Genomic DNA, 17,919 nt, shown 5'->3' with positions numbered 1-17,919 from the left:
GGCTCCCCTCTTGTCTTCACTCCAATCTTCATTCTTGTCCATACAGGTAATGGGTAGACTTGTTTTCCTTCCTTCATACCCTTAAATGGGAGATTTTCATAATGCAGGAATTTTTGTTTTCCAAAGTTGGCTTTGCTCTACTTTAAGTAGAAAATTACTAAAAATTCAAGGTAATCTATAGTATCAGGTGACAGGGCAACCTAACCTAGTAATGTCACAGACATCTCTCAGGAAGAAGAGGTAAGTATTTTCAGAGTCTTGATGGTCCATTAGGAAGAAACAAGTCTGATGGCCTGTTGTCTGGTGGGAGGAGAGGTCTCCCAAATACAGACCCAGTTGTAATTGTTACATAGGCTATATTTCTAACTTTAGAAATAAATTATACATGCGTACACATTGGATGATCACATTCAGTAAATCATCTTTCCAGTGGTAACTCACATGACCCATCTTGCATAAAACATATCTTAGTTATGCCATATTTGTATAACAATATTTCTATGAAGAATATGGGGCTCAAAACAATCTAATTTCCTTTCTGTGCTCCAAACTCTATTAGTGTAATACTGGTATTGGCAACATACGATAAGTGGCACACAAGCTGATTTTGAGTGGCATGTGCCTAGGCTGCAGATTCGGCTGTGCGGGGCTCTGGTGGTGAATGTGTCTGGTGCCCTCTCCCTTCCCTGGCAGCAGGTTAGGCTGCACGCCAGCTGCCAGGAGCAGGCTGGAATCGGGTTGGGGTACGGTGGCTCTGCGGAGAAGAGGGGCTTGTTGGCTGCCACTTGTCAGACCAGGCGTTGCACTGTCCTTGGCAAAGTGCAGGGAGCTTCATTCCTCTGAACGCCCTGTTGACAGACAGAGGCAGTTGATTAATACAGCGTTACACAGCCCGAGTCATACACACAATAGGATTTTAATCCTAAATGTGAGGGTTACTGGCTAACTGATTGCTGTAGGGCCCGAGATCAGAGAACTCAGCAAAGGAAAGCAAGACCAAGGATCATATTATATGGTAAGATCTGCATCTTAATTTTTTTATTAATGAAGCTGCTAAGATGTAAGTAGGAATATTATTGACTTTAAAAAGTATCAATGGCATGCAGATCCATAAATAGAAGTGAATAAGTTAAATCTCAGCACGCCACTTCGGAAAAGTTGCTGACCTTTGGTGTAATAAATAGGATCATACCAAATTCATGTTCATGAAAAATGCACCATGGACCATGAAATCTGGTCTCTTCCTGTGAACTCTGGTCTTTTGTGTGTGTTTATGTGGGTGACTAGCATTTCTCAAACTGGGGGCCCTGACCCAAAAGAATGTTGGAAGGTTATTTTAGGGGGTCACACTATTGCCACCCTTACTTCTGTGCTGCCTTCAGAGCAGGGCAGCTGCAAAGCAGCAGCTGTTTGGTTGGGAGGTCAGCTGTGAAAGCATACCCCGCCAGCAGCAGTGTAGAAGTAAGGGTGGCAGTATCATACCATGGTATCCTTATTTCTGTAGTGCTGCAGGTGGCAGCTGTGCCTTCAGAGCTGGCATCCTGGCTAGCATCTGCTGCTCTCCAGCTGCCATTGTCTCAAGGCAGCACCCCTACCAACAGCAGTGCAAAAGTAAAGGTAGCAGTACTGCAACCCCCTCCCAATCTTGTGACTCCTACCCCTCCTGCTCTTCAACAATTCCTTTTTGGGTCAGAATTCCTACAACTACAAAACTGAAATTTTAGATTTAAATAATTGAAATAATGAAATGTATGATTTTTAAAAAATTCCATGACCATGAATTTGGTAGAGCTCTAAACCATCCCCAACTTTTAAGCTTGAAAATTCTTCACCAGAACTACTGAATCCTGGAGATTATGGAAAAGGGTTGTGGTGTTCAACTAAAATATTTGTTAAATTTCTCCTTCTGACCCTTTCCCATTCTCTTTCAGAGATGTCCCCATTGCAAGAAACTGTTAGGAGGGAGGGGCACTTTCTGTGACTAGAGATTTTTATTTCTGATGCTTTCTGCTTCCAAAAAAGGGGCTCTTTATTGAAGGACTTGTCTATAGGGAAACCTAGTGTGTGCTGCAGGGTGTGAATCAACAGCTCACTAGCTTGCTGCAAACTAACTTGTCATGTGGACCGTGATACTATGCATTAAAAGTTCTGTAGTGCATATTGATGTGCTTACACAGAAGTGTATCAAAGTACATTATGAAACTTTCATGCACATTAGCAGGGTCAACACAGTCAGTTAATGTGCTATAGAATCACACCATGAGTTGCCATGCAAAAATTCTCTGTGTAGAGAATTAGGACGTGTGTCTATTTTAGAAGGTGCAAATTCCTGAACAAAAAGTAATGTTTTCATATTTTTAGGAAATAGAATCACATTTCCTGACTCATTTGGAATTTTAATCTGTTGACAGGCTTACTTCTGCGTTTGAGGATGGGGTTATAGCCAGTTACTCAGATTCAAGTTGGGCAACAGTTGTTGGAAGTTAAAGTTGCCCTTTTAGACTCAGGTCCAAATATGTTAATCTAGTGCAGTGGTTCTCAACCTGTGGCCCGTTTAACACAGATCTGTGACCCACATGATGTCCTCAGGCTATATAGGCCACATACCTATGCACACTCAATAGTAAATAGGTTGAGAATTGCTTAGTAGAGACTACTCCTCTTTCCAATCAAAACCTGTCTAGAAGATTAGAAATAAAAAAATTGTTAAAGGTTGTAAAGACAAGCACACTATATACATTATTATACATTTTGAATTACATGCTCACATACAATTTTCACATACAAGATCTCTTCCTCATTCACAGAATGGATAGCGTTCACTGAATAAGCAATTATTCAGTACAGGCAGTCCCCGGGTTACGTACAAGATAGGGACTGTAGGTTTGTTCTTAAGTTGAATCTGTATGTAAGTTGGAACTGGCGTCCAGATTCAGCCGCTGCTGAAACTGACCGCCAGTTCTGACTTACATACAGAATCAACTTAAGAACCCCAGGCGTCCCCAAGTCAGCTGCTGCTGAAACTGATCAGCAGCTGATTCCAGGAAGCCCGGGTCAGAGCAACTCTGCCTCGGGCTTCCTGTAGTCAGCGCTGGTCAGTTTCAGCAGAAGCTGACTTGGGGACGCCTGGGGCAGAGCAGCTGGGGTGCTGCTGGGTTGCTCCAGTAGCGCCGCTCCTCGGTGCTGCTGGACCAACCCAGCAGCACCCCATCTGCTCTGCCCCAGGCGTCCTGATTCAGCTGCTGCTGAAACTGACCAGCAGCGGCTGAATCAGGACCTGGGGCAGAGCAGCTGGGGTGCTGCTGGGTTGGTCCAGTAGTGCCCAGAGTGGCGCTGCAGGACCAATCGGCAGCGCCCCAGCTGCTCTGCCCCAGGGTCCAAAACAAAAGCCTGGTCTGCTGGGGGGGCACATTAGCTGCACCCCCCCCCCCCCCCCCCAGCACACCAGGAACACGGGGAGCAGAGCCGCAGCGGACCACAGGCGGTCCCCAGCAGACCACAGGCACCCGGACTGAAGCCGCAGCCGCGGGGGGGGTCCCGCGCCTCTGAGGCTTTGCCAGAGCAAAGCCTCAGAGGGGCGGGGAACCACCGCTGCTGCCGCTTCAGTCCCGGTGCCTGTGGTCTGCTGGGGACTGAAGCCAGGCAAAAGCCTCAGAAGCACGGGAACCCGCCCGGTCTCCAGCAGACCAGGGGCACCGGAGCAGCTTATGAACGGGCCGCGTAAGTCGGGGACTGCCTGTATTGTATTTTATTCTCCTTGTTCAGTTCTCTTGTGTTCCCATGCTTTATTTATGCACACTAATGGAAACAGAAAATCTGTTTCTGCTCTGAAAACAAAATTATTAATTTCCTTGTAAATTTTTCTGTGGTGATCACAATTGTGAGTGCCTTGAAAACATTAAATTATTATTTTCACATCTCCCAGTTCCCTCTGACATCTCTCTCCACCCACCTCCCAATCCCAGTACTGTAGTGTTCTCTTCACTGCTCTGTCACCCAGTCTATTCCCCTGGCCTCTCCCCCCTCCCTCCCAACTAGCTGTTACTTCGTGTGCATTCAAGTCAGTTGGCAAGTCAGTTGGCTTTCTCCACACTGCTTGAGCACTAGTTAGGGGAGAATTTGCTGTACTGTGTTTTCATTTTTCCTTCTCTTAGTTCTGCTGGTACAGTGATTCACAGCAATAATTTCAGGGAAAGTCCCATTCATCCATTGCATCCTAGGATTGAGCCTTCACAATGCAGTCAGACTCTTGACTTTAATAAGTCTCTGCTAAGCATATGCAAATGGCAGGGTTTTCTGTTCAGAACAAGAAAAGGACATCCCTGGCATAAAGCAATCTCTCTGCCATATTTTAAGCCCTTGCAGTAAAGCATGTAGATGTCAAAATTTCCAGGCAACTGTATCTGTATTTCCTCTTTGTGGTCCACCAAGAGCACCCACTTTAGCTTTCTGATTCCTAACCAATGTCTGGTTTCCTCCTGACCAGGGATTTTGAAGGTTGAAATTTCATCCATTTTAAATCCAGAACCCGAACAGAATGTGGGTAAATGAGAAATTTCTCTAAACATTTCATGATTTTATCTTGGCACTAGTATAATGGGAAATAAGCAGACAATGGGAAATAAGCAGACTCTCTCCTCAGCTGTAGCTTCAAAAACTGGGTTTTTGCATAACCAGAGTGGGGAATTTGCGTTAACTGCTTGCTAGAAATTCTCCAGGAAATCCACTTAACATTTTGGGTATGTCTGCACTGCAAAGTAAGCCTGCACTGAAACCCAGGCATAAGCCCAAACCCTGCAGAAATCTATGCAGAAATCTGACTCAGAGTCAGTAAGTCCTCTGGATCCAGGTCATAGAACAAGCATGGGAAAGTAGATCCAATTCTTTGGGCCCACATATCTATCCTTTCCATTTCAGAACTATCCAGTTGATTCCCAGGAAACAGAAGTAGTCTTCTGGTTAGCATTTAACCCTTCAATTTTATTTTGATTGCTGAGAAGAAGTATTTTAGCAAGATTGCTGCTCCCAAGTTATAGGCCCGCAGTTGGTTCTGGTAAGTCTCTGGTGTGAGCAAGAAGATCAAACTCATTAAGAATATCAGAAATGATCACGAGTGCCAAAAAATGTCAGGCAAATGTATTGTTGGGGATTCAATGGACGGATGGTGATCTGTGCAGGGAGCATAATGAATATCTCAAGAGTGACTTCTGGAAAGCCAGGCCTGAGAACCACAATCTGGGAACTCCCTATCATTCTGCCTCTTTTACAAAGGCTTTGGGAGCTGGGTACTGTGACATGCACTGAGCCCACATTGGTTCACAATAGCCTGGTCATCTGGGATGGCTATCCTCTGATTCTCCAAATCTCTGGGACCAGATGGTATTCATCCAAGAGTTCTAAAAGAAATCAAATGGGAAATTGCTCAACTATTATCTGTGGTTTGTAACCTATCCATTACTCAACTATTCTATAGTCCCCAGAAGTGGGGTTGACAGCTAGTGCACTCCAGCCCCGTTCCCGGGGAGCACCCTGCCACCCTGTTCTTCTGTATCCAGGTCAGCAGCATGGAGACCTAGGCAGGAGTCAGTCCGCAAAGGGACCCAGTTTAAAAACAAGTTCCCTGTGCAGTCTGGCTGCCTGCTGCCCTGTTCTGCTACCTCTGATACAGTAGTGGGGAGAAGAGGGGGTCCGAGTTCCCCACAGACAGAGGCTGCTGCGAAGCCAGCTCTCCTAAGCACCGGCTCCTGGTCTCCCTGCCCCTCTGATATAGAAGGCAGCAGGGAGTGGAATGTATGTAGTCGACAAGATTAACCAATAAGCCTAGGCTTATCGGTTAATCATATAGTTGACTACACGTCAACATCCCCACTGAGTTCTACAAAGTAAAACTGTGGCCTTGAGATTCCACTGGCACTTTTTTCTCTGAGGATGCATTGAACCTTTTTTGAAGTAATGGGACAAGATATAGTTTTTGTCTGCTTCTAGGCCTCTTCATCTCAGCAGCCCAGCCACATTGTACCAGGAGCTTTGGATTTTAAATCGTCACAGATGTAATGCTTGGTGGTGAGCTTACAGTGAGTATCATGGACAGAGACAACAAACAAGTGCAAAGGGAAAAGGGAAAATAGTCATGGCAAATGGAGACATGCAGCAGAGCACAAGGAGAGATTTCCAGTTCAGTTTCTGGAGCAGGAATGTTGCCTACGAGACAGAGATGGAACACAGGAAAAAGACCCATTTGAGGGACTTCTTACACTGATGGCCTAAAGACTTCAGGCCACTAACACCATGTCCTGAGTCCCCTTCATGGTACCATGTCTTGAAGATCAGGAATGCACTAGACAGTGACACAGTGGGATGGCCTGTGCAAACAGGACTGAATGCTAATTGGATGGGACAAATGTGCCTCCTGTAGTGGCTAAATATGCTAGAAAGGGAAAGAGAATGGAGAGGCCAGGAGAGACACAGAAGTAGAAAATTTGCTTGCTTTGGTTTCTCTGTTATGCACTTTACTACTGGTTTTAGTATCGGTTTATTACTGTCATTTTGGTATTATGTTGCTATCTAGCTGTTGGATTCAATGCTTGAGTATTGTTTTTCATGATATAGCCATATTCTCAAATAAAGGCTTTTATTTTATTTAAAAAGTTCATTAGCTTTACTGCATTGCATCATATACTGTGTATTTTGAAGAGTAAAGATGAAGCACAACTTGGAAGTTGTAGTCAAACACATTCTCTTAGTGTGTTTAGTCGGTATAATGAAAACCCACAATTCCTGTTATACAAGACACCATCACAAACCTCATCTAAGCAGTATCTCATCCACAAGTACAATTTGATAGTCTTCCAACCCACCACCATTTGTAGAGTATTGCAAGAATACTCCACTTACTATAAAAAGTGCTGTGCATATCCATTTGTCAACATACTGTTGTCCTTCTTCCAGTAGTCATATAAGTCAATCGTGTGATGTACAAAGTATCACAGATTTCTGTTCCCTGTGTGTATCCTGCTCCAACTGTGAGAGCTGTGCACTTTCTGGCTGAGTGTACTAGGTCAGTGGTTCCTTACTGTAATAGGTGTATTTTTTGGGGGAAAATATCTCATATTTGGATTCACAAAGATTGTGAAGAACACAATAATGTGGACAGTATTGATGACACTGGAATCCTGACAGTTCTGTAAACAGTGCCAGCCTTATTTCAGCCTGCCAAATGTGTTTGTCACCTTTCTTCACCTCCTGTGTGTAATTAAATCATCTTTTGCAGGCCTTCTGAGATTAGGACATGGTTTCTTAAGATAAAGCAAACGGGGTTACCCATGAATCTTCCATGTTGCTGGCTATGGTAGCCACAAATATGCAGATCCAAAATACAGCTCAGAAGGATGTATTGGCAGACTGACAACTTCCTGTGACATGCTGCAGGATGGACAGTCAAGTTTTCCCACAGTTCACCACAAACAAATGGCTAGAGAAGTTACAGCTGGAGAGAGTACAAAGAAGCTTGGCATAGGTTGGTTTGACATGGGTTGGTGTAGATGCCTGAGTGGTGGTATAAGAAATTCTAAACCTTGGTTCAATATTCAATGTGACACACCAGCCTGGATTTATAAACACTGAGTCTGCAAGCTGGAGTCCTGCTTTTGGGCTTAGATTGCAGTGTAAACATACCCGTATTTACCAAAGTCCATAGTTATCTGGCACACTTTCAGTATAAGCTTATGAACTTTCAGGTTTCACATCTTTCACTAGAGATGATCTATGCAGTCCTCCAATTAAATGCCATATCTGCCACAGGAGATGCTAGCACTTCTCAGTAAAATGGTTGTAGTAATTATTTTAACACACACTATTCCTAAAGTAATTCTGTGCCAATGCATAAGTGCAGAATTAATGTCTCCTGCAGATTCTCCCTCCTTCACCCATTGTAAAATACTTGGTTCTGACAGACAGAGGTAGGGAAGCTGTGAGAGGGGCCATGCTGCAATTGCACCTTTTGTAAACCAGGGGCTGATGTGGCACCAGAAGATCAGCTGGCTCATAGGCTGAAGTAGACGGAGGAAGAGAGTAGAGCAGTGGTGGGCAATCTATGGCCCATCAGGGTTCTACGTGTGGCCTATGAGAGATTTTAACTATTACCCACACCCAGGATTGCCAGATTCCACAGCTTTCCGTCCTCATGTTTTTTCTACCAGTATTAAAATGATATGCATGTAAAGCAAGGGCATGTGAATTGAGGTCCATGGTTACTACAATCTTAAGCCCCACTGAGATGGAGGACCATTTATGCAACCCACTCACTAGCCTAGATTGCTAGAGTAGAGGCTGTCTTCCTCATAATGCCCTGCCCATGGGCCAGGTGAGGAAGCCTACAATATGAAGGGACGGTAATCCATGTGCAGAATAGAATTTTAAATGAGGGCACTTTGCTAATCAGTTGGGTGGAATCTGAATCTCCTGAGTGGCTACACAAAAGCACAGTTTACAGGAAACACTGTGAGGTGAGTGGAAAGAGCTGGAGGCACACAGGATTGCTGGGGGAGTTGCATAGTCTGGAATACAGAAGCGCTAATGGGGGAAGGGGTACAGACTGGGCCACATGAATTAGTGGAGTAACAACATTAAGTTGGGGTTGACTAGGAGCAGAGAGTTTGGGAGTGGCAAAGTGGGGTTGTACAAACACAAGGAGATTTAGCAGTTATCTCTGAATGGGAGAGGCTAGGGATCAACCAAGGTCTGTGTAGGAGAGGCTTCCAACTCCATAACAAGCCTTCCTCCACCCAAAACCAAACTTTTCTGTACTTCTCCCACCCTCTCACGACAACCCTCCAGGTTTACTCCCCACTTCTTCCCAGGTGTTACTTTCTTCTCCCTCTCTCCCAAATTTTTTAAATAGTACAATAGCTCATGGTACTGTGCACTCATCTGTTACTTTGTGGATAGGGAGAACTAATATGGCAGAATGCCAGTAAACATAAACATCCTTCCAGTTTTAAACCATTGGATCGTACTGTCCTAAAGAAATGAAATACAAATGTTAATATTTGTTCCATATAGCTTGTGATGAGAGAGAAAAGTTAGGTTGTATTGATTTTCATGATTTCTCAAGAAGGAGATGCTATATGTTTTGGAACAATGGAAACATTCAGGAGTTGGCTAGGAACTAATGATTTCAAGTGAGTTGACATATCAGAGGAAGTCAATGCATTTGTCATACAAAGCTGGAGTGAAATTTATCTTGAAACTTCATTTTTGCACATAAGGGTAAATATGTTAAAAATAAATGTTAAAAATTAATATGAACAGAAGGCTTCATGCCTTTTGTAGTGAGACAGCTTTTTATGGGATACTTAGAATAGAATACTAGAACTGGAAGGGACCTCAAGAGATCATCAAATCCAGTCCCCTGCTCTCACGGCAGGATTAAGCACCTGTCTATCCAACCTGCTCTTAAATATTTCCAGTGATGAAGATTCCACAATCTCCATAGGCAATTTATTCAAGTGTTTAACCACCCTGACAGGAGGTTTTTCCTAATGTGCAACCTAAACCTCCCTTACTGCAATTAAGCCCATTGCTTCTTGTCCTATCATCAAAGGCTAAGGGGAACAGTTTTTCTCCCTTTTCCTTGTAACACTACGTTAGATACTTGAAAACTGCTATCCTGTGTCCTCTTAGTCTTCTCTTCCAAACTAAACAAGCCCAATTCTTTCAGCCTTCCTTTATAGGTAATGTTTTCTGGACCTTTAATCATTTTTGTTGCTCTTCTTTGGGCATTCTCCAATATCTCCACATCTTTCTTGAAATGTGGTGCCTAGAACTGGATACAATACTCACACTGAAGCTTAATCAGTGCAGAGTAAAGTGGAAGAATGACTTCTCGTGTCTTGCTCACAACACTCCTGTTTATGCATCTCAGATTCATGGTTGGTTTGGTTTGGTTGTGTGTGTGTGGTTTTTTTTGGTGCAAATTTCACACTGTTGACTCATATTTAGCTTATGGTCTGCTATGATCCCTAAATTCCTTTCTGCAGTACTCCTTCCTAGACAGTTGCTTCCCATTTTGTATGTGTGAAACTAATAGCTCCTTCCTAAGTGGAGTACTTTGCATTTGTCCTTACTAAATTTCATCCTATTTACCTCAGACTATTTCTCCAGTTCATCCAGATCACTTTCAATTCTGTCCCTATCCTCCAAAGCACTTGTATCCCCTACCAGCTTAGAATCATCTGCAAAGTTAATAAGCGTACTCTCTATGCCATTTAAATTCTTGATGAAGATATTGAACAGAACCTGTCCCAAAACAGGCCACTGCAGGACCCTACTTGTTATGCCTTTCCAGCCTGATTGTGAACCATTAATAACTACTCTCTAAGAATGGTTATCCAGACAGTTATGCACCCACCTTATAGTAGCCCCATCTAGGTTGTATTTCCCTAGTTTGATAAGACGGTCATGTGAGACCGTATCAAATGCTTTACTAAAGTCTGGGTATACCACATCCACTGCTTCTCCGTTATCCACATGACTTGTTATCCTATCAAAGAAAGCTATTAGATTAATCTGACATTATTCTTTACAAATCCATTCTGGCTGTTACCTATCATCTTATTATCTTCTAGATGTTTGCAGCTGAATTCCTTAATTACTTGCTCTATTATCTTCCCTGGCACAAAGTTAAATTGACTAGTCTTTAGTTTCCTGGGTTGTCCTAGGGCTGGGTGAGGCAGCAATTGTTGATGGGGGTCACTCCAAGAATTTGGAAAGTGGTCAAGGGCCACATTCTTCTATATTAATGGAGGATGTCTGGGATGGAGTTTGGGTAGCTTGCAGTCAGGGATTGGGATACATGAGGGGGTGTGAGGTCTGGGAAGCTGTTTGTATGAAGGAAGCAGTTGTAACCTGGGTTAGAGGTCAAGAGTGTAGGTGTTTGGGTTGTGACTTTGAGCAAGAGGGGATTGTGACTTGAGGCAGAGGACTGCGGTATGGGAGGGTGGGGGTGCTGGATTTGGTGTTTGATATGGTGCAGAATCTAGAAGGAAATATGGGGGCAGGAGAGGGGCAGAGGATTGGGTTATTTGGGGTAGTGGTGCAGAAAGTTTGTGTTGTGACCTAGGACAGGAGGTAGCTGTGACCTGGGGCAGGGAATTGGGGTGCAGAAGTGGGGCAGAGGGCTTGGGTTATGTGGGGTAGGTGTGCAAAGGATTGGGGCGCCAGAGGCAGGCTCTGTCTGGGAGACTTATCTGCTTGACTACCAGCCAGCAGTTTTCTCAAGCAGATTCCCTACCTGTCCTGCCCCCACATTGCCGGCAGGGACCATTGTGGTTTTTGAACCGGTACAAGCCAGAAGGGAGGGGGGAAGGTGCTTCTCAATCCAATGGGATTGTGCTGGGGGCAGGGGCAGCATATGAAGCCTATCCTGTCTCCTCTGGTCTCACAGCTGTTCAAAGAACACTGCAATGGCCACTTTTCTCAGCAGTGGGGGGGCGGGGGGAAGGAGTGGCGGGCAGGCAGGGAGTCTGCCTGAGGCCCCCTGCTGTGTCTGCGAGCTGGCTATAGCAGCTTGGTGGGCCGGATTTGGCCCATGGAGGGTATTTTGCTGAGGCCTGACCTCAGGTGAAATTTAAAAATATACATTATTACATTGTGCTAGAGCATCAGAAAAAATCCGTTCTCATTGTGCAGGCTAATAATAGATTATAAATAGGAAAATGTAGATGAATTCTGCTTTACTTGTTTAAGATGTTGACTGAAAAGAATATTTTAAAGTGTTGTAAATGTACATTTTATACAAAAGGGAGCTAGTAAAAAGTTTTTAAAGTCAGAAATAAATAAATTGCAGTCCTTAGATTTGGTATGGAAACTACCTAGGGATAAGAACATAAGAATGACTATACTGGGTCAGACCAAGTAGGCTGAGAAATATAATTTATGCCATCATGTGCCAACAGTGTCCTTCTGCTATGTATATTGGACAGACTTCTCAGACACTTTGTCAAAGAATTAATGCCCACAAATCAGACATCAGACATCTTTACAAGGAAAAACCAGTTGCTTTTCATTTTAACCTACCTGGACATAATCTTAATGACCTTACTACATGCGTCTTACTTCAAAGAGACTTTAACACCAGATTACAGAGGGAAACTTCAGAACTTTCTTTCATGCTTAAATTTGACACTTTACGAATGGGCCTTAACAAAGATGCTAATTACCTTAACCATTATGAAGACAACTTCCCCACTTATCACCCCTGATTAGCCATTAATTGACTCATAATAGCTATTCCCTCCCTCCCTCACCCCACCTTCTGTACTAAATCTGATTTGTCAGTTGAATAATGTGTTTACTATTTTCATTGTATTCCTTTGGTATATATGGTCATGTCAATTCTCTTCCAGAATATGATCTGAGGAAGTGGGTCTGGCCCACGAAAACTCATGACTTATTAAACCATCTTGTTAGTCTTTAAAGTGTTACAGAGTTTTTCCTTTTGTTTCTAAATAGTGAGTTTAGAAATTTTATGCATTTGGGAATATCATTGCATAATGTTCTGTTGCAGGGCTTCTTGTACTTGTCTCTGAAGCATCTGATAATGGAGACAGGACACTGGTAGACCACGGTTGTATTTCTGTATGACAGTTCCTATGTTAATATGTTCCCTTGAATCAAAACGTGAGATGGGAGGAGTGGAGGATGGCACATCCCAACTGCAATATTACAAAGAGACTAGAACCTATAACACTACATGAAATATATTAATCGTAGCAGCAGCTTTTCCTCTGCAATTATGAAAGTCTGTGGAAATGGTTATAAAATTGAGTAGGATTGAAATGACCTATTTTTTTATGAGCACAGAAAATGGTTAACAGCTGCAGACAGATAAGTCTTCTTTCACCTACAGTGTGTTTTTTTTTTTTTTTTTTTTTTTGTAGATGCTAACCTTGCAGTGGTCATCCACCTGTTTGTTTCTGTATGGTTTTATGAGAAGCAGTTCCATTCCAGGCACATTCCATTTTCCTTGGCAACCAAGCCCTTAAGTTGCATTAAGTTATGATAAGAGGAAGCTGTATACCAAATATGGTCCTAACTCTTACATTTTAGAAGGAGTTCCTGACAGACAGACACAAACTCTTTTAAATATATAGTAGATTACACTGTGCTTAGTTTCTGTGTGTGGGGGGGTGGGTGGGTGGAGAACTGACAGGTTTTAAGTGTAATTTCGAAAGCTTGTCAAGAATACTTAGAACAGGGGTCCTCAACATGTGGCCCATAGCCTGTTTGGAGCCGACGGTGCAGTTTGGGTTTTCGCGGGTTTCAACATGTGGCCTGCAGGTGGGGGCCAAAACCAAAAAGTAGTCAATATAATGATCTTCTGTTGATATGCATTTTAGTAGTTAAATTCTCAGACTCATTAAAAGTGCTGTCATGTGTGGAAATTGGGTAAATATTGTATTTTATTGATAAAAGCAGAACTGTCTTAAATGGGGCCTGTGTGGTGTGTAGTCTTGCCTTAATCTTTGTATTCATGCCCTTAAGTGTGAAAGAAGCTATTTGCATGTATATGCAACCACACTTAAGTTGTGGCCTTCCTCATGTGCTTTGAGTATCATTGTGGTCCCCGGGACTTTCAAAGTTGAGTAGCCCTGGCTTAGAGAATCAGATGGATGCTTTTTAATAGTTTATAGAATTTTTTTTGCCTTTGGATGCTCCCTCCAAATAATCTATATCCATTTTATAGTACTTATCAGAGTTGTGAGGGGTTTTTTTTTTCCTTTTACAGGTGATATGGTTTTGGACTGGTCATCATTTTGAATACAGGCAGTCCCTGGGTTACGTACAAGATAGGGACTGTAGGTTTGTTCTTAAGTTGAATCTGTATGTAAGTCGGAACTGGCGTCCAGATTCAGCCACTGCTGAAACTGACCGCCAGTTCTGACTTACATACAGAATCAACTTAAGAACCCCAAGCGTCCCCAAGTCAGCTGCTGCTGAAACTGATCAGCAGCTGATTCCAGGAAGCCCGAGGCAGAGCAACTCTGCCTCGGGCTTCCTGTAGTCAGCGCTGGTCAGTTTCAGCAGAAGCTGACTTGGGGACGCCTGGGGCAGAGCAGCTGGGGTGGGGGGGGGGGGGGCGGGGGCTCGGGCAGCGACTTTGCTCCGCGTCTTCCTGGTCTGCAGACCAGGGAGACGCGGAGCAGCTTTTCTCGCCCGGAGTACACGGGCGGCGGGACCACGAGGTCCCGCAGTCCGTATACTCCGGGGCAGCCCCGTTCGTAACTGTGGATCCGACGTAAGTATGTAAAATTGTATGTAAAATTGAGCTGATTCTTTCAAGTACCTTTTTCAGTATAAATTAAAAAAAAACTATAATGATTGTCTTTGTTAGAGGGATGCTTGATGTAACTTAACTGTTCATTGAATGTGCTTTTAAAAGATTCTGAACATGATACTAATACCTGTAGTTCAATTACCTGGTTTTATAATGCTGGTTTGGAGAGACAATACGATGCACCATGTATTGGTATATTTCTTTACCTAATATGCACATTGAAAGGCGAGAGGTATTTGATATGTAAAATATAAGACTGATTTATGAAAAAAATTTATAGTATTTCTTCATGTCCTTTCAGCAAGGGCAGTGCGATCTAGTGTTAAAACTATACTTTCTCTGGAAAAAGAATGTAGCTATTTCCTGAAAACTATTTTGCTTACTGTAATATCTTCAGTATGCCTGCTTCAGTGTGTATCCTGTTTTCTAAAGATGTGTGCTATCTGCAGTGGTTTCCTGAGGATATTAACTTGAACTGTTTTCTGCCATCACTGCTGAATACTGGTGAAATGCAAATGTTATCCTATCAGTTTTCAGTAAATAAAACAGATGTCAGAACATAGTTTCATAGCTATTCAGGAACAGCAGTTTAAAACTGAAAAAGAGCATCTTTTTATTAGCAAATAGTAATTCAAATTACAGAAAAGATATGTTTTTGTAGCTTTGATTGAATTTATGTGCTGGCATAAGAAGGGAAATTAAATATTAGGGATGTTAAATTTAGATTAATTGGCTAATTGAATAGTTGATGCAATTTGTATTGACTATTCGATTAGTCGATAAGGGCACCTCTGCCTTTTAAGGCGAAAGCGCTGCCGGGGCACGGAGCCCGCTTGAGTCTCCCGCTGGCCCGTGCTCCCTGCAGCATTTCAAAATGGCAGTACCTCAAGGAGCACGAGATCAAGTAGGTAGTCTACTGTTGGATAGTCAACGAGTCGTTCATATTCCTATTAAATGTGCCATATTTTTTGTTCAGAGGTAAATGGTGATAATGTCTTTCTATAAGCCACTTACACTCACCAGGTAATAAAGGTAATAAAATACAGATATGTGGAAAATAACAAGTATATCCTGTTCAGAGTCAGAGGAAATAATTTAGAATGTATCAAAAACAATGATATGCCTCCTATGGAAGACACTCTTCATTTTGTGAATAAAAGCTTCCAGTCCACAAGTTTGTAAAACTTGAGATACCTAAGTATGTTTTACAGAACTGTAAAATAGAAGGGTGATAGTGCACATTTATACTGGTTAAATCTCTCTAGTCCGGCACTCTCTGGTCCAGCAACATGTGTGGTCTGGCATGATTTTAGTTAGCTGGATGTCCACTTATAATGGGTGTAGCCAAGTTTCTTGTAGTCCCATAAAGTTTGTTTATAGCCACAAGTGCTGGTTCTCAGTGTTCTGTGCTCTTATAGAGCTCTAATTTACACCTAAATGTCTTTTAAAAGCCTAGTAAGCAGTAGAAATGTTGTAATATTGCTAGACAATTTGGGCTGCCTGTGTTCTGTGAGGTCTCAAGGGTGCTGGACTAGAGTAGTTCAACCTGTAAGTCTTAAAAAAACCCTTACCTCCTATGGCAGTGTTTTTCAGAATGGTCCGTGGATCCACTCTGAGAAACCTGCTAACTGGTTGTTTTTGTTGTTTTATTTACTGGCTTCTTGTGGCTCCCATTGGGTCTGGTTCACTGTTGGCAGCCAAGAGGTACTGCGGGAAGCAGCGTGGGCCAAACCGCTACTTCCAGCGGCTCCCCTTGGCTGCAAATGGCAAAAAGGAGCCAATAGGTGTCACAAGGCTCCGTGGCTGTGGAGCTGGGAAATAAACAAATGGGAGCGCCAGTTAGCAGGTTTCTCAGAATGGATCCATGGACCGCTTTGAGAAACACTGTCCTATGGAGAAGTTTCTATTGTTTTGTTTTCTCCATCTAGTATAAAGAGCCATTTATTAGAAGACTTAATTATGTCAGGGATGTTATTTCAAGTGGAGAATAAACTAAAGTAGACAAACTCTTAATGATTTTTCTTTCTGCCAAATTTAATAAATGAGGAAAGAGAAATAAAGATTTTCCCTTGAACAGCACATTTCATTTAAAGCTATCAGTGTTTTACAAACATCTATCTCAGTGGTTATTTTGAAGTATAATAAAGCAATCGTATGCATTCTACACACTGATAAACTGAGATAGAGATGTGAAATAGCTTACCCTGTGTAACTTTTTCATTCATAATTAGACTGTACGATTCCCGATGCGTCCTCTAGTCCAGTTTCTGTAAATAAACCCTAACAGAAATGATATAGAAATAACTTTGTTTAAAGGATTTAATTTTTTCAGAGGTCAGCAATTTTATAATGGGCTGTTTGAGGGAACTTCCTTGTACAATTTAAAAATTCCATTGTAAGGAATAGCTCTGCCCCTCACTGCTCATCCAAACTTTTCATTTATTCTGTTTCCTCCTTTTCCATAGTGGCAGCATTGACAACTCTTTTGTTCATTTCAGTTACTTCATATTGACATCTTCATAGTTTACAAATATCACTTCCTATACTAGGGATGTAAGCAACTAGTCAACTACATGATAAGCAAGTGCTTATTGGGTAGTCGAGTAGGAACTCAACTAATCACTCCCCGCCCCCGCCCCCGTTGCCTATCTCAGAAGGTGGTCCCCTCCCCCCAGCACCATCTCCGGGGGGTAGGGAGCAATGGAGAAATGGCACAAGTGGGGGATTGAAACAGTCCCCCCCCCCCCATGTTGGTCCCACTGCTGCTCCTCTCCTCTCCCTTTGTAATGTACAAGAGCCACCCAAAGGTGGCTCTGATACTTTCCAAAGGGAGAGGCACTGGGGGATAGGGAGCCCACCCCCCCATTGACTAATCAAGTAGTTGATGGAAATTCCATCGACTACTCGATTAGCAGATTAATCGAAATTTAACATCCCTATCCTATACTACTCCATATACCATTTCTTTTAAGAATGATACTTCATAGTGCCTACAAGACATAAGCCAACTGATAATGGAGAGATTGCAGGAGAGTTGGGTATGGTAGAGATTTTAATTAAAATATATCTTTGATGTACAGTATAGGGTTAAAATAAATGGGACAACTATGTAAAGTAGGATATTTTTCTGTGTAAGTGTCAACTTCTGTTGAACCTCAATTTCAATTTAAAAAATGTTAGTTTTCACCCTTGTGATACGATTAGTTTAATTTTTTGCCATCATAGTCTTCTGAGTTACACCAAATGTCTACTGTTCTAATTAATGTTAGAAAAAGGCAGGCTCTCTTTCTTTTTTTAAAAGTCCTGATTTTTTTTAACCTAACAAAGCCAAAACGGGGCACAATCCCTTTATTTCCTTTGCAGATAACCTTTATCTGGAAGGAAGGAAAAAGTTACTTGACTCATGTTTTCAGAAATAGGATACATGTAATTTAAACACTTGAGTCTTTCATTCTGAACTGCTCTTCTTAGGGGAAAATCACCTAAATCACAGCCTGAGGGAGAGGTATCTGTACTGTTTACACAAAATCTCTGACTGAGGACAGAATCCTTCCTTGGATTCCTCCACCCCCAACCCCCTTCTG

General features: G+C 42.6%; 1 protein-coding gene across 2 annotated transcripts in view; it reads left to right on the top strand.

Annotated features, from left to right (window-relative positions):
• Window positions 1-17,919, top strand: part of RASA1 (RAS p21 protein activator 1) — a 118,588-nt gene that overhangs the window by 7,841 nt on the left and 92,828 nt on the right. The window lies entirely within an intron of this gene.

The sequence above is a fragment of the Pelodiscus sinensis genome, chromosome 6, assembly GCF_049634645.1.
Source record: "Pelodiscus sinensis isolate JC-2024 chromosome 6, ASM4963464v1, whole genome shotgun sequence".
Taxonomy (NCBI): domain Eukaryota; kingdom Metazoa; phylum Chordata; order Testudines; family Trionychidae; genus Pelodiscus; species Pelodiscus sinensis.
This window is presented reverse-complemented; position numbering and strand designations above follow the sequence as displayed.